The sequence below is a fragment of the Pan troglodytes genome, chromosome 11 (assembly GCF_028858775.2).
Source record: "Pan troglodytes isolate AG18354 chromosome 11, NHGRI_mPanTro3-v2.0_pri, whole genome shotgun sequence".
NCBI classification, from domain to species: domain Eukaryota; kingdom Metazoa; phylum Chordata; class Mammalia; order Primates; family Hominidae; genus Pan; species Pan troglodytes.
This window is the reverse complement of record NC_072409.2, coordinates 95495008-95521026: the sequence shown is the minus strand read 5'-3', so window position 1 is coordinate 95521026 and position 26019 is coordinate 95495008. Positions and strand designations below refer to the sequence as shown.

At 37.4% G+C, this 26019-nt stretch overlaps 1 protein-coding gene across 5 annotated transcripts in view; it reads right to left on the bottom strand.

Annotated features, from left to right (window-relative positions):
• The window catches only part of MLLT3 (MLLT3 super elongation complex subunit), a 273944-nt gene that overhangs the window by 41576 nt on the left and 206349 nt on the right, over positions 1-26019 (bottom strand). The gene's annotated exons all lie outside the window — the stretch shown is intronic.

The following is a 26019-nucleotide window of genomic DNA, read 5'->3' as shown; positions in this document are numbered from 1 at the left end:
TTTTATCCTGCAAAATAGCAGTGTTCTGACCTTGTTGTCCAAGTTTCTCAGAGTTACTGTGGAAGACACAATTGTGATATATTATCCTGAAGAGTGAGTTTTCATGCCAATTATATTGTTGAATGTATACAAATGAAAGTCTCATCAATAAACTATAATAAATTACTCTCTACCAGATAGTTCCTTTGATACGGCAACATCTTAGAAAAGGCAGTTTGAGAAAAGTTACAAACAGAATTCTCAAGCCACCACAGGAAGGCTATCTAAAGGTCACTCGTTTAGCAAATGCAACTCATTGTTTCAAAAATTCAGGTATTTTAAATGGATAAGTTTTAAATATCTGGAAGTTCCAGTTCTATAAACAGAAATACAGGCAGGACTGGCTCATTCAGGAGGGCAGCGGAGAGTGGGGGTTAACATCACAATTGCCCCCCAAAAATACCTAATCAAATGAAACAATCACCTGTGCTTTATGGCCAATTTGATGTTTATGAAGATCAGTATTTTGATTATTACCTAGATGAAATTTTTCACACTAGAATCTGTAACCAAATTGATTCTTGCATAGACCTCAAAACAAAAAGGAAGATCAAGTATTGATTTAGAAAATATGTACTTGATTGTTTCTTTTGAACACTTATTCTAATAAACAACAAAACTAAACCATTAGCTAAAAAGTAAAATCAAAGGTTGAGGAAATTTGAAGATGATAGTAGAATTTGTCCTTTTTTGTTTATAAAGAAAGCTATTCTCTGGCCGGGTGCGGTGGCTCAGGCCTGTAGTCCCAGAACTTTAGGAGGCTGAGGCGTGCAGATCACGAGGTCAGGAGATCAAGACCACCCTGGCTAACATGGTGAAACCCCGTCTCTACTAAAAATACCAAAAATTAGACAGGCGTGGTGGTGGGCGCCTATAGTCCCAGCTACTCAGGAGGCTGAGGCAGGAGAATGGAGTGAACCCGGGAGGCGGAGCTTGCAGTGAGCCGAGATCGTGCCACTGCACTCCGGCCTGGGTGACAGAGTGAGACTCGGTCTCAAAAAAACAAAACAAAACTATTCTCCAAAAGAATCTCCCATTAAAAAACAATAATAAGGTAATTGTCAAAAACAAAGAATAAACAGGAAGAAAGGAAAAAAAAAACACCATGATTCCAAAAGATGGGATCCTTCAAGACAGTTTCTCACGAAAGTTATATGCCAGCATATTGGGAAAAAGAGTGATGTCACCAAGAATAAGAATGTGGGTGAGACCATATAGTTTATCTTGTTTTTATGTCTGTGGTGAAAATATTGGTAATAACTGACCTAATGTGACATTCCAGTGGGGAGAAAAACAACCCAACTCCCTCAACATATATCAGAATTCTTTCAGCCTTCTCAAGATGCTCTGAAGAGAAATAGAAAATTACATGAACAAGAGTGTCAGAAACTGTGAATGCTGCAGTAGGATCAGAAAGTAATGTTTCATCAGTAACATATTATGTAAAAAAACACTGAATCCACAAAAACCTGTTTTCAGCCATTCACGGCAGCATTATTCACAGCAGCCAAAAGGTGAAAACAATCCAAGTGTCCATCAGCCAATGAACAGAAAGGCAAATTGTGGTATATCCACACAATGGAATATTACTCAGACATAAAAACTAATGAAGTTCTGGTACATGGTACAACATAGATAAGTCCTGGAAATACAATACTAAGTGAAAGATGCCAAGCACAAAACATCACATATTATATGATTCCATTCATATCAATTGTCTAGAACAGGCAACTGTACAGATAGAAAGTAGATTACTGGTTGCCTGTGATTGCCTAGGGCTAGGGGAGATAAGAGAATTGAGAGTTGATAGCTAAAGGGTATGGGTTTATTTTGGGGCCAGTGAAATTGTTCCAGTATGTATTGTGGGGATAGCTGCACAATTCTGGAATATACTAAAAACCACTTTAGACCAGGCATGGTGGCTCATGCTTGTAATCTCAGTGCTTTGGGAGGCCAAGGTGGGAGGACTGCTTGAGGCCAGGAGGTCAAGACCAGCTTGGGTAACACAGTAGAACCCCATCTCTACAAAAATTAAAACAAACAAAAAAAAGCCACATGTGGTGGCATGTACTTGTTGTCTCAGCTACTCAAGAGGCTAAGGCAGGAGGATCACTTGAACCCAAGAGTTCAAGGTTACAGTGTGCTACGACCACACCGCTGACTCCAGCCTGGGCAACACAGTGAGACCCTGTCCGGTAAGGGAAGGAAAGGGAAATGAAAAAGGAAGGGAAAGAAAACCACTTTAAATGGGTGAACTGTATTTAAACAAAGTTGCATTTTAAAAGTTACATTGAACATATATTGACAATTGCTCATTAAATTTTTTCTTTTCTTATTTTGTCCAGTAAGGCAACTTGATTCAGTTCCTATATTTTAAAAGGTTAAAATGTAATTAAGTTATGTATACTTTAGGGCATTGTGTAGTACATTTGGCCCATCAGATTATTATGGAAGTTCCTAAAATGGAAACGTTATGAGAAGCAACCAAGGGAAGTTAATGATGAGTATGGTGGCAATCTTTCCAATGAACTGAAGATAAAATATGAAACATTAGCCAAAGAAAATAGTAGTAGATTTGATAGTGTTACATTAAGAAGGATATAAATTAGAAAAATATGTTGAGATATTTGGAGGAAAAAGTGGTAAGTTTAAATAGAGATCTTAAAAGTAGGATATTAATTTTCCCCGAGATTGTAAATATAGTTAGGGCTTTAAAAGCAAAACTTAAAACTTTGTTACATACAATGAGATCTACCACCGAAAAAGAGAAAGTAGCACTAATGTAAAATGAAGATGGATCTACAATTGTATAAAGATCAGATAAAAGCACTGATCCCAAAATAATCATAAATTAATTCCTTTGTGTAAAACATCAGCAAATTTTGTACATACAAAAATTGTATGTTATTGAATGCCTACTATGTGTCTAGAAATGTCTTAGCACACTGGACAAACAGTGCTCAACAACCCAGATATGATTCCTGACCTTAGAGACTTTGGAGTGTATTTTATTGTTTAAAGTTTAACTGCCTTTGCTTCAATATTTCACATATACCAAGAACTCTGGCAAATTGACTAACACTCTTCAAATATGAAAACTACAACTTCTCCAAAATACTTACATAAGAGGGAGCATTAAAGTTTCTTTTTTAAAAGCTGAGTTAGAAGTACAAATTAACATTTGGAGAAACAATTTCCTTCTATAATAGTAAGACAAATCAGATATCTTATAGATTAAATTGAGGTGTGCCAGGCATGGTGGTGCAAGCCTGTAATCCCAGCTACTCAGGAGGCGGAAGTGAAAATATCACTTGAATCCAGGAGTTCAGGACTTGCCTAGGCAACATAGTGAAATCCCATCTCATTTTTTGAAAAAAGGTTAAGTAAGCAAATTGGGGTGTGATTTACATGCTTGCATGTAGTAAAATGCACAATCTAGGCATACAGCTCAATTAATTTTACATATTTCTACACCCATGTTACTGCCACCAGATCAAGATACAGAACAGTTCACCTGTTGGCAATTTTGGACAATGGTTTGCTAGGTGATTTGCTGGATTTCTTGCTTGGTCCTACCAACTCCCCTGGGGAATTGGGTAGGAAAAAAATTTTAAGGCAACTCAATTGACATCAATCAATCATTTTGTAGAAATAAAATCACATCTAAGTGACTGAATATCTGTGTTTAGAAAATCCTTGCTAATTTCTAGGACAGGGAAAAGCAGAGGGAAAAAGAAGAGAAGGAAGTGGAACAGGTGCCTGAAGATTGTGATCAACAAGGTAAACAAGATAAGGTAAACAAGGTAGTAACCCAGGGGGAACTGTCCTCATTCTTCCCATATTTATTTTGTAAGGAAGGCTGACAGTATGAGGGAATTATTACATTAAGGCATGAAACCAGAAAGCCCTCAAGCTAGATCTAATAAGCAACATAAAGTGAGCCTAGGCGGATCAAAGAGCAGCCTGAAACACAGGGAATCATCATCTCATCTCACCTATCCATCTATTTATTTACTGAATATTTTCATGAGAAAATATGCCAGCCTATGTTTATCTGTTCCTGATCCACTTTCCGTATTTACCTCTTGTAAATCTAATGTTATTGCATTTAATATTACTTCTATCAACTACCATGTTTTTCCTAAAACAAGACAGGTTTTAAAAATACACAATTCTTTGTTACTATCAAATGTACTTCTCTAAAGCTTAAGTTAGTAGAAGGAAGATGTGTATGTGATAAATGTCCATCTAGCAGCTAGAAATTATGCAAGTTTGTGAAAGTTAAGGTTTTAGTATGTATCTATGATTTCTCTAATTTTATTTTACTATTAATATAATAAAGCCCAGGTGCTACATAAGGTTAAAGACAGAAAACAACTAAAGAAAAAGACAAAACTATATGGAAGTCAATAGGCTTTCTAAGGAGCGTTGTATCACTGGCGGCTTGCCACAAGAATCAGCTCACCTTGTCGGTAAGCGGGAACTTCACCGGAAAAATAACCTTCAATTTGCTTATCCGAGGCCTCCTGAGCTCCCTGAGTTACCAAGAAGCCAAATCTACTGTTAATCAGAACACTCTGAGAAACTTCTAAGAGCACTACTTCCAAAATAAAGATAATTACTATGTGTCTTCCCAATCTCACTTCCTCAAACCATACCTGGTAATTGTAAGAACCTTCAGGGTCCAGAGATTGCCCTCTGAACTATATTTCTATTTTGTCAGCTCTTTAAAATGTGACACCAAACATAAGGCCCAGATGCAGTCTGACGGGAGAAGATGATAGAACTGTAATTTAATATGACTGACATACAATTTTTCTATTAATACAATCTTAGATTGAAGTAGCTTATATAGAGCTGACAATCTACTAAAATCCCCAAGATCCTCCTCATCTCCGTATAAACTGTCTCTAAGGCCCATCTCCCTTTTCCTTTACTAATCAAAATAATTACTTAATTTTAAATGAAGAAACTTATATTTATCTTTGTTAAATTTCACTTTCTTGGGTTTACCCTAGCATTTCTACTTGATGAGAATTTTTTTCTTATAATTCTGGGGTTAATGGAATACATTATCCCTCTCAGCTTTGGGTTACTGGTGAACACAGCTTCCGTATCTTTATGAAATTTGCAATAAACATAACAAATAGGACAGGACAAAAGGCAAAGCCCTGTAACCCTCTGCAAGAGATCTCTTTACAGGCTGACATGGACTCTTTAAATGCATTTGTAGAGTGAGTACAAATCCATCCATCTCAAGAATCACCAGGTCCTCTTCTACCTTATCCTAAGGTATCATTAAAAGACTGATGACCTGTAATCCCAGCACTTTGGGAGGCCAAAGCGGGTGGATCACCTGAGGTCAGGAGTTTGAGACCAGCCTGACCAACATGATAAAACCCTGTCTCTACTAAAAATACAAAATTAGCTGGGCATGGTGGCACATGCCTGTAATCCCAGCTACTTAGGAGGCTGAGGCAGGAGAATCGATTGAACCCAGGAGGCTGAGATTGCAGTGAGCTGAGATCATGCCATTGCACTCCAGCCTGGGCAACAAGAGCAAAACTCCATCTCAATTAAAAAAAAAATGCTGATGAGGATGAGCCATTGCATTCTCTAGTCAACCTTATAAAAAATAAAGAAATTAGGATTGTTAGGTATAATAACCAGGTAGGACCTAGTGACAACCACAGTCTTTTCCAAATGTTCCTTAACTACGTATTTCAAATTCAATTCCAGAGTTTACTGGGAAACACTATAGGACTTACCAATCGGCAATTTCTGGAATCTGAGGATTTTTCAGGACTACTCATAGAAGATTATGCTCACTTTATCACTGGATGCTGATTGTTGCATTTCAAAGGCTAAATGCTCACATTACTCATTTAGAACGCTATCTTTAACTGTAGCACTATATCATCTACAGTAGACCTTGCTATAAAGATTTCCCTTCGATTTCAAAAATATTCACTGATATAATTAAATACAGGTCTGAATGTTTTAGGTTACATGCTATGAAAAGGTCAGTGCCTGAAGACTGTAAATATGTGCAATGCCTCTCTTCTTTACTCCAACAGCTATGCCTTACATAACCACTTTTTATTGCGTGATAAAAGTAATGCTAGTTGACAGAGGAAAAAAGTCATTATTGGATTTTTTCAATTATGTAGTAATTAGTCATGCATTTTTTTAAGTGCCAATCTAACAAGAACAGGTAAAACTATTTTAAGAGCATAGAAAATTAAGAGTAACAAGAGAAAGTGATAACTGTAACTTGAGATATATTTATAACTAGCATTACCAATTTTTAAACATATATAATAAATTGGTTCTGATTATTTGATACTTTTCTTAAAAGTACTTCATCATTGATAAGATTTATCATTCTTGTAAAGCTTCATATCTAAAAAAGATTTACAGCCATTTTAATTATCCTTCACAACAACTCTTTCAAATCATTCAATGCCACCATCCCTGATTCTGATTCTTTCCAGATGAGGAAAATGACTCATATGCAGTTTATAGAATTTTCACCTGTACAACACAGCAAGGAGCTGGCTGGATTCTCATATAGGCTTCTGGATGCAGGCTGAGACACCAAACACAGACACCCAAAGAAAAAGGTCCAGGGTTGGGGGGAGCATTGAGGGACAAGTACCTCCTCCAGAATTAGAATGAAGGTTTCGGGTATTTGCCACTTACGGAGGCAGGGAGGCAGAGCAGTTCTTCCGATCTGAACACAAAACAAGACACCAGCTGTGCAAAAAGAAGATGAGCCGCAGCTTTAAGAAACCCAGCTATGATTCTTAAAGCTAGACACTGAGCCAATTAGTGACCTGGCCCTGAGTTAGAGAATTAACTGTTTAAGGCTACTACAGTGTCTTAGTTCTGATAGTGCAGTAAGGAGGGGGAATTAGGGATGGTGATAAGGTAACTTAACTCAATATTCCCACTAGGTAAATTTGGGGTCCACAAAGGAGACATCATGTCTGGGTGTACAACTTTACTATCTGGAGGCAAGAATTGATCTACTCAGAATATGGAACTAGTTGTAACTTCCACCACAGAGATATCACCTTTTCTGGGGGTTACCTTTAGTCACAAAGTGTTAGACACTGGCTGTAAGATACACTTTGTAACAAACATGGAACGTATTTTTAAACTCTTTCTCAGAAAAGAAAATAAGGAATAAAATGCTAGAGAAACAGTTTGGAGAAATAAGGCTTCCACAAAAGAATGACATGCCAGTAAACAGGAAATCTTGGCTTATTTCAACTTTTTTAAATGGGCCCATTTAAAAAGCTGGGCCCGCCCTCCCCCACCAACTTCTTTTTTGATGGAGGGAGGTGTGGGAAGAGGTTTCCGTCCAAGGTGACCCATGTGAGAGAAGAGCAGGTGAAAGAAAGGTCCCACAAGAGTAAGGAAAGGGCATAATCTCCCCTATGTTCAATGGTCACCACCTGTGAAGCTAAGAGTCAGAGGAACTAAACCATAGCGTCTCCCAAGGCAACAGATGGAGCAAATGAATTAGTCACTGCCCTTCCCAGGATGCTAGGCACAAAGCACTTTGGAGGGAAGGTGGTTAAGCAGCGCATCCTGCTGAAACAAACCTGACATCTGCTTAATCTTCTCCCCTGGCCTCCAACTCCATACTGGGTATTTCAAATGGGTAACAACTTGAAAGCTCCATGTGGACTTCTCTTTCATTATTATTATTTCAAACGCTAAATGTTATCTACTTAGGATCTTACTTTGGCTTCATGCCCTGGCAGAAGGCAAGATTTTTTAGCTAATAAGGGCCTGGAGGCTTTACAAGACCACAGGAGTTTTCAAAAATATTCCTACATATTCATAATAGTCAAATTAATAGATCTGATGCCAGATGTAAAGTGGCATTTTATGTGTAGCTTTAAAAGGTACTAATGGGGTAACTTTTAAAGCTACTTTAAAACATGCAGCTATGAATCTAATGCAAAACTGTGTTTCCCTTTCATGTTGGCTATGTGTTTACTGCTCTGTAATAAACTCATCAGAAAAAACTTGGCATCTTTCTCCCTGGATAGATAGTTGGCATTCAGGAAAGAAATTTAGGTTAAACACCTTTTAGCTGTCCTTTCAGTAATAATTAAAAGCTTTTCCTTTGACTTAGTGACATGGTTCACAACCACATATAATGAAAGCAACATAAATCTTTCCTGTGTGGTACATTACATGCCCTCCGATAGATTAAAACATGCCAGCCAAGTCTGCACTTTTATAGGCTTTAAGCTGTTGAAGAGCCAACAAAAGTACTGATGGCAGAGCATCAGGTAAACAGGATGAAGGAAACCATCGGTAACAACTGTACTGTAGAATTTTCTGAATGCAGGATCCTGTGTTCAGGACAGCATAGGCTTGTTCTTGGAGAAAGCAGAATCCCTACCTTTAAATTCCCAGTTCTATTCAGTAGACAAGATGAAGCATAAAGGCAAAAGTTAACTAATACATATGAATACAGCATCTATAATGGCAATGTCACCTCATGAACAGAAACTATCAACTAAAAGGATAAAATGCCTACTATAAACCATATTTTCAGGGTTTTTTTTTTTTTTAAGATAAAGTCATCTCTTTTAACATCTTGTGAGTAGCACTTTAAACTTTGGGAACTCTTTTACACATATAGTCCCCCTAACAATATGTGAAGTAAGGCATGGAAAGAAGGAAGGAGGGAAGAAGGAAGGAAACTAGAAATATTCAGGTTCTACTGGAATTTACAGACTACCAACTATGTGCCAGGTACTTTTTACTACCCTTTGATTCACACAATTTTGTGAGCTATTATTCACATATCAGAGATTATAAAATTAAGATTCAAAGTTGTTAATAAGTATTTTGCCCCAGATCACAGAGCTAGTTAAACTGTCAGACCTGGGGCCCTTTCCCAGGTCTCAAGAGTCTTTCTGGGGTGTTAGTTTTTCAATTGGTTTATAAAACACAGTTTGTGATCCTCACCAAAATATGGACAATCTGCTTGCCTGGGCCCAAAGTGCTATGGTTCCAAGCAGATTCCTGCACCACCTGGCATATATTTACAGGAGCACACAAGTTCAGAAGGGAAATGCTGGTGGGCGTAGATGCCGTCAAAGCTGACAGAATCTACAAACTCATCTAGAAAGAAATGCATGCAGGAAGTGAGGTATGTATGACACTGTCATTGATAAAATGGAATAATGGAAGAAAGAAAAAGCAACAAAGGGTGTTGTTGCTGGAGTAAGGCTTATCCTAACTCAAAAATCAAAGAAAAAAGAACCACAATCCAAGGTGAGGCACAATCAAGATTTCTGGCTAGTGGAGATCTGTCAGGTGAAAGATCCTAGAACTAGTTAAACACACACACATACACACACTTTATATATTTTACTTTAACTGAAAATTTATAAATACACATTAATCAACCAATCCTTTGATGCAGAATCAAGCAGTTTTCTGTAGGGTCTGAAAAATCTTTCTTACATAAATCACACTCAATGCATTATCTACGATCACCATTTATGAGCAAGAAGCCAGAGACTTGTATAGCTGTTAGAACGCAGGAGTCCTTCTAGAGTCTGATAATTTTTTCTGCCTTGGTGTTTTATACCTTATTTGAAAGCATATTTTTTCAAGGGATTCCCCATCAGGTTTCAACTTAGTTTTCATAGAAACAATTGCTTTTTGTACATTATTGTTTTCTAAAACATTTAATTAACATAATTAGAAGAACAACTGATACATATCTTTGGGAACAACTATATTGGCTTCTCAGTGAGTATAACATTCAACTTTTGGGAGCAGAAGTACACAGTATAAGCTAGCACCCACCAGCGATTGGCAACAGTGAGTGTGCTTTTCAGGCGATTGGAGAGAATTGTTATCAGTGCAGGCTCATTACTTGAGCTTCTTTTGACTGCAGAACATGTAGGGCCCTATAAAAGCTGGGTAGAAAGGCAGCTCTGCAGGACCCATCAGCATGCAAATTACAACTTAGGGGATCTCCAGAAGTGAATACAGGAGGCAACCCATCAATCTCTATTTACCTAAGTTTTAGGGTGTCTTAATAAGGTTTCAAAGTACATGTGCTGAGGCTATGCCTTTCCTTAAGAAAAGAGAAGAAGGTTGTGATAACATCTTCCTTTCTAAAATGATGACTGCTGTCTTTAGAGTTCATTTTTTTCTCTTAATAATCTCAGCATCCCACAGTGATAAATTATATTTGGGTATAATTTTTGTCTCATAGATGTAATGGCTCTTTTAAAACCACTCTTTGAAATGCTACAGTGTATCCAATGAATATAATTAAATATATATGTATTTCCAAATACAAGTGCCAACAAAGACACAACTAAGACCCTAATTTTTAGGGGAACTAACTTCATCTTCCACATCTTGTTTCTGTCACTATGTTAGTGTTCAATATAACTCTCTTTCACAATACTTGCCCCTTTTAGTTAGAAACTTACATCTTTTGCATTTTTTCATTCATTCTTCTGCATATACAATGAATATTTTTCATTTTTAATTTTTTTTTTATTTTTAGACTGGGTCTCACTGAGGCCAGAGTGCAGTGGTAACAAGGACAGCTCATGCAGTCTTGAACTCCTAGGCTCAAGTAATCCCTCACCTCAGTCTCTCGAGCAGCTGGTGTGTGCCACCACACTCAGCTTATTTTTTAGTTTTTTTAGAGAGTCTCCCTTTGTTGTCCAGGCTGGTGTCAAACTGCTGGCTTCAAGCAGTCTTCCTGCCTCAGCTTCTCAAATGTTGGGATTACAGGCATGAGCTACATGGCTACAATAAACATTTAATTATACGGTTGTAGTTACTCAGATGTGATGGTTTAATAAATATTTAACAGCCAAATGAAGCTTATTAATTTAAAGCTATTCTGTCTTGACAATTATGCAACCTGAGGAAACAGAAGTTGGGGGGGTGGGGGAAGCAAGTCCCTTTTACACGGTATACAAGTGGCATTTTACCCGTTCCAATAATTTCAAGAGCACTGTAAACATTAGAGGGAATATAATCATATTTCATGATCACAAAGACAGCAAAAACAAGGTGGCCATATAACTTTCATGTTATCATGCCTCTGCACAGCCCCTATAGGAAATAGGGAGGCAGAAATTTCTTTCACTGCAACATCCTGTTATTGAAATTTCTCTGAAAACTATTTGCTTTTTTAAAATAGAGAAGCAAATGGTTCGGAATTTTAGACTCTGACATCCCTCTGCTGTCTCAATAAAAGATTAGTTTGTGGTCCTTGCTGCCCCTGTGTTATTTTTGTGGTTTAATACCCTTCACGGTGAAATCAGCTAAAAAACAAACAAACAAACAAAAAAAACAACTCTCTTCTCTTTCTGTTGGCGTTTTCAAGAGCTACACACTCCTTGGCTGGCTTATGCACTCCAACACAAAGGCAAGGGGCTGCGAGGGCAGGTAAGAGTGAAATCCAATTTATACAACTTGCTTACTGTGACCTCCAATTTATCCTAGGATTTTGTTATATAAACTTATTTGCATAAGGGTGGCTTACACCCTGTACTGTGTACCTCTGAGAGGGCCAAGACTTGTCTTATTTGTACAGGGAGTTCTCTCACTCATGTGACCTGTCTAGTCCACCTCCATAAAGAAGACAGACCAAAAATTCCATCTCCAGATTCCACAGACATATTTATAGTTAAGACTCCTCAACTAGGCATGCATCAATTACTTAAGAGGAGTCTTAACTATAAATACATACACATATATTAACACATCTTTGCACTATTAAACTCAATATTTGTTGAGTGCCAATTAAGAGCCAGGGACCATGCAAAGAGCTGTGAGATTAGAAAATTAAGAGACAGGGTCTGCCCTCAAAATAGTCCACTGGTCAGGAGAAAAACACTTTAATATGACGGAAAAACAATCATCATCAAAGTATACATAAACTGTATACATGGTAGATGCACAAAGGAGGGAGGGGTTAGTTGGGGTGTGGCAGATTATTTAGAAAAGTTTCAAAGAATAAGTGAAAGTTAACTAGGTCATAAAGGACTCAGGGTAATACACTGGGACATGAGACAGCATGGAATAGTCAAGGAATCACGGATTGCTAATATTTTACGATGACTAAAGTATAGGGGAGATGAAAGAAAGATAAGGATGAAACGGTCAGACTGGAGAAGGCTTAAAAGCAATACTTAAAATATAATTTGAGGCATCTGAAACTGTTCGAGGCTGCTAGGGAACCAAAGTCATACTTTTGAAAACAAATAAATGGAAAGAATCAAGCACTGTGTTTTACTTTTCTATACAAACTACTGCTGGTTTGGGGGGAGAAAGTAGATAAGGGGCAGTTTTTCTTTATAGGTGAACTCTGACAGATAAATGAAGAAAGAACGATGGAACAAAAATATCAGCATTTCACAATCCCTAATGAATTAATGCTTATACAGCAATGAGCATCAATGGTTGCTAACATCATTGAAAAAAAGAGATAATCTTACATTATAGGCCTCCTAATAAAAGAATATATCTACCCATGAGATGGTCTGGCCCAGAAAAACAAAACTAAAACAAACAAAAAAACCTAACATGACTCTGACCATGATTCTAACTTTGACTATTGACTTACAGAAAATACACCATGAAGATACTGTCAACAAAATCCAAAACCAGAAATTCTATGACAACCGAGTTTTTCTCCTCTTGCATCTTCATGTGAAAAAAGAGAGATGAGGGAGAACCTATAGATTAAAGAAATGTAATACTTTTACAAATTGCAAGATGTGAACTTTATTTAGATTTCAATTCAAACAAAATGTAGAGAGAAAAACTTACGATATTTTGATTCCATTGGAAATTTGTCCAGTGGCTAGATATTTGATGATATTAAGATTTAACTAATTACTTTAGATGTGATCATGGTATTTAGTTCTGTTTTTTAAAAAAGTCCTTATCTTTTAGAGACTCATATTAAAATATCTATAAATGAAATAATGTATCTTGGATCTTATTAAAAATCATACCAGGCTAGGAGAAGATGGCACTACACATGAAACAAAACTGACCATCCATTAATAATTGTTGAAGCTGAGTGATGGTCCATGAAGGGTTTACTATTTTGTGTATTTCATGTATACTTGAAAATCTTCATAATGAAGGATTACAAAAAGAAAAAAAAAACATGTTAAAGAGAATTTGGTACTTAGTCCATACAAGTGCTGCAGTTTTGAAACTATGGAATGTTTCATTAAACTGCCAATTGTGAAGACAGTATTTTGAAAGTGACCCATAACACCATAATTTTAACTAGTTGATTTATATCCTTTTGCATATTTTCTTCTAGAATTTGTATTTTAGAAAGTTTTGTAGAGAAGAACCTGAGAAAGGAAAGAGACAGGAGATAGGAAGAACAACTCAAAATCTCCAACCTCATTTGAGTTAATGTGATAAAAATCCAAACTAAGCGCTGAATAGAAGAAGCAGGAGGAGGAGAAAAAGGGAGAGTCACAGACATTTTTGGAGCAAACCTGATAAGGAATCATAAGCAAATGAAATAAGATCTGAGGGGAAAGAAATAATTTTCACAGCACCAATCACTACCTAAAATTATAGATTTCCTTTTACATGAAGGTAAAGCTCTGCTCCTATCTTAAGCATTGTATTATCCCCAGTGCCCAATAACCCATAATAGACAGTAAGTATTTTTTGAAAAAATATGTTAATAACTGATTTTCTAATTTAGGTTAATAAAAATAGATGGAATATATATTTACCTAATTAGAAAACACAGGAAGGTGTTTTGGGATAATGGGTACAGCTAAATCAGTTAGGGAGTATGCCCACCTGGTAGTAATGTATACATCATGAACTAACATTGTTTTTTTCATTAAATGAGAAACCCAGTATGACAGACAGGATCATCATGGCAGCTCTACAAGGTCAAGAATCAGGAATCCAGCCCCTTCCTGTCTTTGTGTTCCTCCATACTTTGCATATGCTTCTAACAACGTGGCAGCTAGAGCACCGGTCATCACTTCCAAGTTCCAGTTCCAGGCAAGAAGCAGAAGAGGGAAAGACAAAATGGTACCTGCCAGTGAGTCAGCTTCTTTTTAATGAACTTCCCTGTAATTCCCACCTAATAACTGCCATTTATATCTCATTAGCCAGATTCAGTCACAGAATAATGTCTAACTGCAAGGAAGGCTGGGGAAACTTTTTTGTTAGGCATGTTACTTTTCTAATAAAATAAAAATTCTGTTAGAAGAATAAGAGGATAATGGATATTGAATAGATAACTAGCAGTGTCTGCAAGAGATACTTTAGAATATGTTGTACCTGGGTATCTGTTCTGTTTCAAGTACCTGTTGATCAGAATTGTCCAGTTGGTAGCTTTTGAGAATAGTTGGCGTTGAAGAAGATGTAAAAAATATATTGGTAACAGGTGATTGTCCAGGGACCGACTATATAATAGAAAAGGAGAAACTGAGAATGGCTAACTTAATGGTGGTAGAGGAAGGTCAGCAGGTAAAGGAGACTCACACAGAGTGAGATCAAGGTAGGTATAACAGAGTCAAGGAATCAAGCAAAAAGTAAGTCAAAAGTGCCAGTAAAGTCAAAGTCAATGCTTAGGACATGGTTTCTACATTAGGATCTGGAAGGCACTAGTGAACTTTTCCAGCGCTAGTTTTAAGAACAGTTTCAAGAGCAAAAGCCAGACCACAATGGGTTGAGGAATAAGGGAGCTTTTGAGATGTCCATCAGAGAAAGAAAGGATATGAAGGTGCCATAGTCTAAAAAGCACCAGAGTTCACTGGAAAGTTGCAGGGAGGTATGTTTGGTCTGAAGGATGACTCATTATATTTGTAGATAGACTAAGAAGAACAATCCAGGACAGAGTCAGATACTGAAGAACCTGGAGGGTGGAACGGAGGAGGATCTGGGTTTCGTCCGCTGAGAACAGCAGTTTGTCCAAGTAAAGGCTTCATTTACACTGGAGTTTTTAAAACCTCTTTCCATGTTTTTATTATGAAACAATACTGAGACTTTTGATTTGCCAGATACCTAAATGTGTCATTTTCTGTTTTGCCTAGTGATTTTTTTCCCCCCTGAAATACATCAAGTCATGATTATTCTGGCTGGCAATATCCCAGAGACAATAAAGGATGACCAGGACACAAAGTCTATCAAAATTCTCACCAATTAACTTACATGACATCCTTTGGGATTTGCACCCTACCCTTTTTTAGACAAGACATGAAGCACTGCAGGTGGAATTCAGCTGGGGATATGGGATATGAGGTTCATTCATTCAACATAGGGGCACAGGCTGAGATGCTGGACCAAGAGGCCACATTGGCCGTACGCCTGACAGGCTTAAATAAGTGTGTAAGGGCTAGTTTTTAAATGGTAACAACTCACTAGGAACCACTTTAAAATGTTCTAGAGGAGGAGAGTTTGGGAAAGTGAGTGAAGGATGTGCGAATCACTGCAAACTGGAAATGATCGACAATGGCATGCCAACTGGGGGCCTGCATCCGAGGGCCCCCTTTAAAAAAAAAAACAATGAGACCCCTAGGATCTTGGGCAAGTTATTAAACTTGACTTCCAGTTCTCTTCTGCAAAATTCAAGTTGTTGAATGAGATTCCTGAAGTTTCTTGTTCTAAAAACTCTGTGATTATCTAACTCATGAAATAAATGCTGTATAAAACTGTATGTGATTTCTAAATTTGGTCTTAAACCTTCAAAAAGAGTACCTAAGCCTTGAGAGGTTTTCTAAATACAGAAGAGAGACCACAGAGCTGTTAATGTATCTACAGGCCCAATGAAGATAAAGAGATGGGTGGCATATAACACGCAACCTCCCTCCTTCAAATCTTGTTTTTTGGAGGAGGTAAACTATTAGGCTTATTGGTTTATTATACAAAACACAGAGGACTATGCATGACTTATCTTTAAAGGGGAGGAAGTGACTTGTTACAAGTCTCTGAAAGTTGATAGACAATGACAGGAGGCTTGGTAAACAACAGTAAATGTGCTAGCCCTGTCTGATTCTTAACTAAGATCATCAGATAACTTAGCACTTTAAAATAACCCACCACAAGATCAACAAGTCTGAGGCTCACTTTAAATTAAAATAATGCTGCAAAATAATGTGAACTAGGATACTTGAAAATAGAGTGAATACTTTATATTACTAAAAATGCCCTAGAAATTAGGTTATCTTGAGTAGAATTTATCAGATACTATACTTTTTTTTGTTTTTCAGAAACAGTGTCTCACTCACATTGCCCAGGCTGGAGTACAGTAGCACAATCATGGCTCACTGCAGCCTCAACTTACTGGGCTCAGATGATTCTCCCACCTCAGCCTCCCAAGTAGCTTGGGACTACAGGTGTGAACCATCACACCCGGCTAATTTTTGTATTTTTTTGTAGAGATGAGATTTCTCCATGTTGCCCAGACTGGTCTTGAACTCCTAGACTCAAGTTATCCACTCACCTTGGCCTCCCAAAGTGCCAGGATTATAGGTGTGAACCACCGCGCCCAGTCAGATACTAAACATTTTAAACTAAGGTGGACTTTGAGAAAGATTCTGCTTTTATTCCCAACAAAATGAAGCGTTAGGCCAAATAGGAAATGACGTTTTAGAAATATATGCAAGAATAAAAACACATTCTGTGATCATGGATTATAAATCACTAGGTTCCTAGACTGCAGCTTTGCCTCCCAATCTTTACAAGAACCCCTGCCAACATCAGGTCTTCACATAATGCAATTGATAAAATTACCTAACAAAAGCTGTCTTCATCTATGACATCATTAATATTTTGCTTGAACTAATACCTGAATGGCAATTTGCATCTATAATAAGGTGAGCATTACTAATTATTAAATCCACATTTTATGGTTCTCTACTACAAAGCTAAACCTGTTTAGTTTTAGTTTTTGATTTTGAAACGGTCTCACTACATTGCTTATGCTGGAGTGCAGTGATGTGATCATAGCTCACTGCAGCCTAGAGCTCCTGAGTTCAAGCAGTCCTTCTGCCTCAGCGTCTCAAGTGGCTAGAAGTACAGGCGTGCACTACCACGCCCAGATAATTTTTAAATTTTTTTGTGGAGACATGATCTCACTATGTTGCCCAGGCTGGTCTTGAACTCCTGGCTTCAAGCAATCCTCCTACCTTGGCCTCCCAAAGCACTGGGATTATAGGCTTCAGCCACTGTGCCCAGCCTGTCTAGTCTTTTTATTCCAAGTGTAGACTCTTGTACCACACTTCCTGGACCACTCCTCCTGAGCCCACAAAGATAATTGACTGGCCAGGTATGGCTATGTTCCAGGACACAGAAGCCCTACCTTCCTTCCTCAGATCCTCCATGAGCGCAACCTTTATTTATTTTATTATAATTTTTTTTCTGACATAATCCACCTGGAGATGCATGAGTGCAACCTTTAGATAATACAATATAATATCAATACAATAGGTTGGAGCCCTCGTAGTAACACTGGCCATGTCCTTGGTCCTAGAAATGAGATATATGAAACAACCTAATAACATTAGGGAAAAGTTCCCTCAGATAGACTCTAAGGTACCACAGCTTTTCAGTACTTTCTGCAATTCTGCTTCTCAGAAAATGATATTAGGTTACATAAAGCAAGACTCAATCAGCATTTTAGAAATCACGCCAGAGTCCATTACTCACACCCAAGTTTCCAAGTACTGTGGCTACATTTTATTTCTTACTCTTCCCTTTTCACCAGAATGTGGCACCACTACCAGATGGTCAGAGGATGTCAGATGATGGGAAAGTTAACAGTACTAAATTTTATTTTCTCAAAAGTGTTTAGTCAATATCACAGTGGTTTTAATTCGACATGACTTCCCTCTGAACAAGGTTTAATCATCAGTGGTACAATACAAGAAGCATGAATTTTGGCATTATTCAGACCTGGATTCGAATTCTTGCTCTGTCACTTCCACCTGTAAGATGAGAACAAAAGCTATCTTACCTATTGTATAGATTAAGTAAGAAGATATAAAATAAAAGAGTCCCACACATGTCTACCATGGAGGGAGTAGAGTTCAATAAGGTTTCTTTCATTCCCAGTAAACCAGTTTGATAAATTAACTGCAGGAATTTATTTATGAGATTCTTCTTCATTCTCAGAGAGGATAACACAAACTATTTACACAATTTGTCATCAATTGTTTGTGTTTTTTTCCAAGTTGTTTCCTCTTATCAAGAATGCCTTCTGGCCGGGTGTGGTGGCTCATGTCTGTAATCCCAGCACGTTGGGAGGCCGAGGAGGGTGGATCACCTGAGGTCAGGAGTTTGAGACCAGCCTGGCCAACATGGTGAAATCCCGCCTCTACTAAAAGTACAAAAATTAGCAGGGCATGGTGGTACGCGCCTGTGATTCCAGCTTCTCGGGAGGCTGAGGCAGCAGAATCGCTTGAACCTAGGAGGCAGAGGCTGCAGTGAGCCGAGATTGCACCACTACACTCCAGCCTGGAGAACAGAGTGAGACTCCACCTAAAACAAAAAAGAAAAAAAGAAAAAAAAGCCTTCTCCTGTACCCCCAGCAGCTACTTGGGAGGCTGAGGCAGGAGGATCACTAGAGCCCAGGAGCTTGAGACCAGTCTGGGCCATATAGCGAGACCCTGTCTCAAAAATAAATAGAAAGTCTTCTCCCACTGACCCCACACCCTCATCTCTACTAATTCATGCCTCTTTCCTTCAAAGACCAGCTCAAATTCTAGCTTTGTACTATCTGGACCACCTCATGCAGTGCCCGTACATAGGAAGTACCTACCACATACATATTTTTAAGCGTTACTGAACATTATTAGAGTAATCAAAGAATATTACAAACCATTAAACACATCTAGAAGAAAATGTTTTTAATAACTTAAAGTGACATGATAGTTTATCATACTTAAAAAAATAGGAGTGTCACATAATAAAGCAAAGGTCAGCAATTTATTTTTTAAAAACCAGTACCGTGATTCTAAGCACTGAGGTCTCAAACCAGGGCCACTCTAGTAATTTCTTTCTTTCTCTATTTATTTAAAGTAATACCTGAGGGACCCATATATGTATTTTCCTTCTATGACCATGAAAGGCAAGAAAATTACCTTTTCTGTATCACAGATTCTGAATATTTCTTCCTATCCCTGTACTCCCACATCCCTAACCTCTATATTTTCAGAATTCAAAGATAAAAGTGTTGTCTTCAAACATTTTAGTAAATGCTTCTCCATGTTATCCTGCTTAATAGAAGGATCTTTGACTTTATCTGGGAATATATCACTGCACAATCACCTTTGGTGACCTAAGGAAGCTGCTTAGGGGTGATTTTTCTTTGTGGACCTTGACACTGCTTGCAAAGTTTACAGTCATAAATTGTAACCCTCTGAGAACAATTTCTCAAACTTGGTTAAATAATTACATAGACACCAAAAGAAAACAACCCTCTGTCTACTCCTACCATTGCATTATCTTGTCTCCTAATTCAAAGAAAGCACAGCCTACATTTTGAATAACTTAGAGAGGTTATAACATGAATTTACAAAATGTAACTAGGAAATTCAGAAAGGAGTCTCCAAACTGGAGGACACCATTTGTTATTTGGTGGCATCTTCTGGGAAAGGTTGATATTGCAGCTCAGCTCTGTGAAACATAAATTCTCTTGCAAAAGCACATGGGAAAAACTCTGGAAACAGAAAAATAGTCCTGATGATATAGTATAATAAGGTGCAATCTAGACCCAAGAGAGTCAGTTTTATTTTAAGTGAGGATGTGTAAGAAGCTAGAGGCTCCTGGATGTTTCACAGCTCTTCCCTCAATCCTGGCTCTGCATGCCAAATCCACCTATGAGGACAACCTGTCACCTCCTGAAGGCCACTGGTAAAGCCCAAACCAATAGGTCAAAGAAAAAGGATTCATATGGGGGACAACATGAGATATTCAAGGCTTTCCCAGCAGCACTGCCAACTTCATGAAGCACACCTCTACAATTTTAGTATGAATCCAAGGAAGAATAAGATTTGTTTTACCACCAACCTCCTCTTAGGTAGGTACACTACCTACCAAGTGGGTTCAAATCCTAGTTCCATCACTTTTAAAGATGGCAACCTTGGGGAAGATTCTTCATCTTGGAGCCTCAGCTTTTTCATCCATAAAATGGCAATAATAATAATAATACCTATTTCACAGAGCTGTCTCGAGGGGTGAATGAGTTAAATCATGTTAAGTACATAGAAGGGTGACTAACACAGACTAAACACTCAAGTTTAGCTATGGCTATAAGGCATCTCTGTGGTATGGTAATGCTAGTCTTGCAAAGGCCATGTTGAGTCCCATTGTTGGCTTTATGTCTAAAGATGACAAATGGGATAATTCCATCAAATGCATAGGTCATAAAGCAAGAAACAATAATGCATTGAATAGGTGATGTAGCTCTCTTAAAGAAGGCTCACAGAATTTATTGGAAGAGAGATTCTGGCTCAATACATGTCAGTGGAAATGCTGAGTTTTGCTAATTGTTGATGACAACCAGCTTTGCAAAGATAGAGCCCCTGTGTATTCACAACCTTCTGCTACCCAAGGGCTTCTAAGGAATTCCTTAATTTAAGAACTGAGATACCACACTGGCCCTAGTATGTACTGAAACATGGAAACAAAAAGGCCTCCAACTGTTTTTTTTTAATCTCCTTTTTAACTGCTTTTTTCAAATAAACCAGGAATATGGATGAATAAATGAACAGCTGGTTGGCAAGGCTGCCTCCTCCTCAGTGTGATCACACCCAACACAGAAAAAAAAAATGCGTTAGAAAATAGGGACAGGTGAAATATCTCCATGCACCCAACAAAGTTAACTTTTGTCTGGTAATTTCAATTAATGTTCCACATTGAGCAGAATTTACCAGAGGAAGAACTGTAACCGTTCAGGTATTTTTACCTCCAGTTATAAAACACAGAAAACAGGAGCCTCCAATGAGAACCTGCCCCCTGGAGAGCCGGGGCAGCCCTTTAATGAATGGCCTCTCCAGCTGCTCCCTCACCATACTTACAGACTTTACAGCTCTTGCATGTGCTGGAATTACAAGTCATTAAAAAGCCACTTTGAAAACACAATAAAGACCTTCTCTGACTGCAACAACCTTCCATCACATAAAAACCTAAGGCCAATGCTTCAACAGCAGGACGTTTACTACCAGCTCCAGACAGTTTAAGCAGGGCAATGAACAGGGTGGGGCGGGAGGAAATGAGAAACAACAAAAGAAGGGAAGTTTTTTTTTTCCCTCTTTTTTTCTTTTTGAAAGAAATTTCTGGTAAGGTGATTTAAAGCATTTATCCTGCATCGGAATCACCATCCACCCTTGGGAAAAATGCTGCCATCTGATGAGATTTTGTTTTTCTCCTTCAAGAAGGTTTTCTCCAAGAAACCCCCTGGTAAGCTCCAACTATCAAAAGACATGACTGAAATCTCTCTTCTCATGCTGCAGGCTGAAGGATGTAACATTTTGCCAAATGTAATTTGTCCATTTTCAGGGAAAGATCATTAAAACTTTTTACTTCTTCACTTTAAAATTATGATTAAATCCTCAAAGTAAGGCAAGAAAGAGGAAGGCAATGATAAGAAAATTACCACCATAACTGAATCTGATCATACATGGTTATCTCAATTTTCATTTACTGTTTTTTTCCTCCTCTGCTGTGAATACTAAACTTCTTCATATCAGAAGACAAGATCAACTCTATACACTTCTCTTCAGGAGCAAAATTATATGAAAAACAAAAACAGGAATTACAGAAGAGGTGAAAGATATTTGGTTTTTTCCCTATTATCAATTAAAGTTTAAGCAGGTTAATAAAAAATACAATTATAAACCTTTAGTTGACACTGATACACTCCCTTTGCAGCTGTTAGTGTCAGTCACCAGTCACTTACCTACTAAACAGTAAGTACAGTGGAATATCATGTACCCCAAAGAGATGAACTCCTACACCAGGAACCACTGTACTCTAATGGGAATACCCTCAGTTCTTGAATGTAAAATATTCTTAACAAAAACATTCCCCTATCATGCTTTCTGTATTTGCTAAATGCTCACCCACTATAACACAGTCCTTCTGCCTGTCTACCTTATCCAAGCCCCTACCAAATTCTTCTGTAGGGGAAATTTGTTGACAAACTTTCATGTGACAGTATTACATCTCTTTATGAGAAACATTTCAATAATCACAAAATGTATTTAAAAATTATTCTTTCAGTTATATTGACAGTAACTCCAAGATAAATCATTTCTTAGGATATTTTAACAGCAACAGCAGAAAACAAAAATGAAAAAACAAAAATCTACCAAGTGCCTACCCAGTGCAGTACTTGGTATGTTCTTGTCCTTTATCTCATTTAATTAAAAAGCTGAAAGATTTGAGACACTTTGGCTTATCTTTCAGCTTAAAACTTAAGACTTTTTATCTTGTATTTTTACATTGATCATGTAGCAGAACCATATCAACATCAAGACCATACACCTTGTGACGACAAAATTCAGAGCAAAGTCACAAAAGACAAAACTCAAAACAAAGTGGCTTAGAGTACCAAATATTGCAGCATATAAACCCACAACCTTGAAAAAGGACACCAGAGTTCTGCAAGAGAAAAAATCTTGAGTTTGAAAGAGAAAAAATCTCTTTCAAAGCTACAGGTTATATAGGTACCCAGAAGACAAGTCATACATAGCAATAGCTAACTTACATTTTTTTTATTAGTGTGTTAACGTTTCACCCACATTGATTTATTAAATTTTCAACAATAATCCTACAAAGAAGATACTATTATGATCTCCATTTTATAAAAGAGGAAACGAAGAAACAGAGAAAGTTAAATTATTTGCCCAAGATCCCTAGTGGCACTGAAATTTAAGACACAGCCTGTCTGATACCAGACAGCAGAATTCTAATTACCTATCTACCTACCTTTCACTTATCAACAAATAAGTGATCGATCCCTCAAACACCAGCCAGACATACAAACCATGGATGTCCAACTTCTTTCTCTCTTCTCACATACAAAGGATACGAAAATCCTACCAAAAAGGACCATATCAATTAATAATCTAAGCTTCCTAACCCATCTTAATACTACTGACATTTTTATATAAAACCTGAGTAGAATTTGATTCTAGAAGAGGTTCTTTAAAATGTTCATCTTTTTAAACTATAAGGCCTATACTGAGGCGAGATGTTTTCTTTATAGACATACTAGACAAATAATCATCTTCCCCAGCCTTCCTTATACTTCGAATTCTTCTGATTTATTTGTGTCTTTTTTCTGTTTCCAAAGTCCATGATCTCTGCCCATTATGTCTAAAATCACCCATCACCCCATGTCCCACAAATGAATACAAATCTGGCTCATATTCAACTAACAAAGCTGGAAAGGACCTTAGAGAGATCAGGTCATCTAATCACACTTACTCAGAGGCAGACACACAACTAGGACAATGTGCACAGTCACCCCTGAAGTTGGGCCTGCCCCAAGCCACCAAGTCAATTACTGGCCAAGGTAACAGGGGATACTTGTAATGGAGAGCACTAGCAGTCCATAGCAGTCCATAGCTTAGTGTTCTCCATTACAAGTGTCCCCTGTTCCTTTTGTCTTGCTGGCAGGAGGGATGCCAGGTAGGACAGGTAGGAGACAGTCCAAACAAAGCCTGTCTTTTCTACTGGATAAATGGAATTTCAATTCTCTCTCACCTTCCTTTGCTCATAGAAAGGCCTTTGGGTTCATGGTTTACATGACATCACTTTTGTTAATTCTCTTCTATTACGCTACCTACTTTTCAAGTATTGAACCAATAGCAACAACAATAAAGCCATTACTAGTACCAGAAGACTAATAAGGAAAGTACGGTTGTTGGGTTTTATACACAAATAGTACCTGAAAGTCTTTACAGGCTTTCTCAGCAATGCTATGCAGAGTACATTACAAAAACTACTATTGTAATCATTGGATTTGTGGCTCTAATATGTCATATACCATTTTGAAAATTTACTACCTACTGTAAAGTTTTCCAATTCTAACTCTTCATTCCAGAAGACTTTTCAAGGTATACCTTTGAATAAATACATCAAATTGAACAAGAATTTTATTAAAAGGAAGACATACTTTATAAATCATATATAAATGGGAGGGAGCAAGAGGCAGACAAAAGGAGAATAAACAAAATTACCTAAAGAGGAAGACCATCTGTGTTTCATGTAGAAAGAGCTTTCAATGATGCTTTATGAACGCCATTTGGTCTTCTCATAAATCGGCAAACATTCTAAAAAGGTGCCTTTCAAAATTTTGACCACTATAAGAAACACACACACCTTCTCTGAAATAAAATTTTCATAAGCCATTACTTACCCATACTAATTATAGTTTTCTGATTTTTTTAATGCTAGTGATATGTTAAATTTATTTCATAGCTCACTAGTGAATCACAACCCATGATTTGAAAACCTATATACTAGAAGAATTGCAATGTGTTAGAATATAAAATGGCAAAGTTGCAAAATTTGACAATTTTGATTGACTAATCACAACCCAACAGCATTTCAGGGTGATTTGAAACAAAAGTCAAACACACAAAAAAAAGGTCCAAGTAACATCTGCATTAAGAATAAGCTTCAAGTTAAGAGGAAAGGTAAGAAGCAAAGAAGGAAAAATAAATACTTGAGATATTGGAACAAACACATTCAACTCTCATCTCCATTTCATAAATTATGACTATAAAGCCTTTACCAAATACTGAAACAAATTTTCCCAACGTCCAGTATTTTATATGCTACTGTCCTAATCTGATCTTCTACTAAAATTTTGAGATTAGCTATAGAGAGTAGGGAGATCTGTGGACCACTGGGGATCAGTGTCAGCACCATGTCCTGACCCTGACTGGCTTTCTACCCAGAACAGTACAAACCCGGCACAGCAAATCTGCTACTATGCCCTCCTAGCCTTTGCCAGCATTTAAACTAGAGACATCTGTGGGCAGCCCAAGGGACAGAAAGAAAAGTGTTCTAAGATTGCCAGTTATTTTTAGCCAGATAGCTTCCTTGACCATTGCCTAGAAATACGGTCAAGCCAATGTAAGGAGATTATTGGGACTGATCCTTACTAATAAGTAACTGAAAAAAGGCCAAAATTAGAAAAAATAGTGAAGTAAGGAGATAACTTCAAAGTAATGTTTATTCTTCAAAAACCTTATCAAATACTTTTGAATTAGTAACAACCCTGTCACTAGAAGTGTAAGGTTTACTACAGAGGTTAAAATAGATAATCTGAAAATCCCTTCCACTGCTGAAAATCTGTAATTATAAGTTTAAACCCCAATATCAAAAAACAACTTTTAGGGGAATTAGATGGTCAGATGCTCTCTTAGGCATCCACAAAGGATAATCCTACCCATTAGCAAAAACTTGTAGTGAAGATCACATACCCCACCCCTTCCAAATCAGTGGCTAAACAATGAAGAAAAATATTAAATATTCTCTTTCAAAATGCTACTGCCTGGTTTTACAGGTATACACAAATGTTAAAATTTATCAAATTATACATTTTACATATGTGTAGTATATTGTTACATCATTTTGCCTCAATAAAACTGGTTAAAAAAATACTATCACCAGCCTTCTATCAACATAAACATGTTACTTCATTCCAATGATCAAAACATCAACATTATAGCCCTAATATTTTCTAAGTTTCTCTTTTAAATTTATTTTCCCTTGTATTCAAGTTTTATTATATTCTTCTCACTTTCCTAAGCCATCACTCATTGGAAAGCATAGATACCAAGCTTTGATGAGCAACAAAATTTTCTGCTGCTATTCAAATGACCCATTATAATGCTATGGAAATATCTTTCCTTTAACAACTTAAATAACAGCCTAAAAATCTGCAGATTTCTTAATGACTTC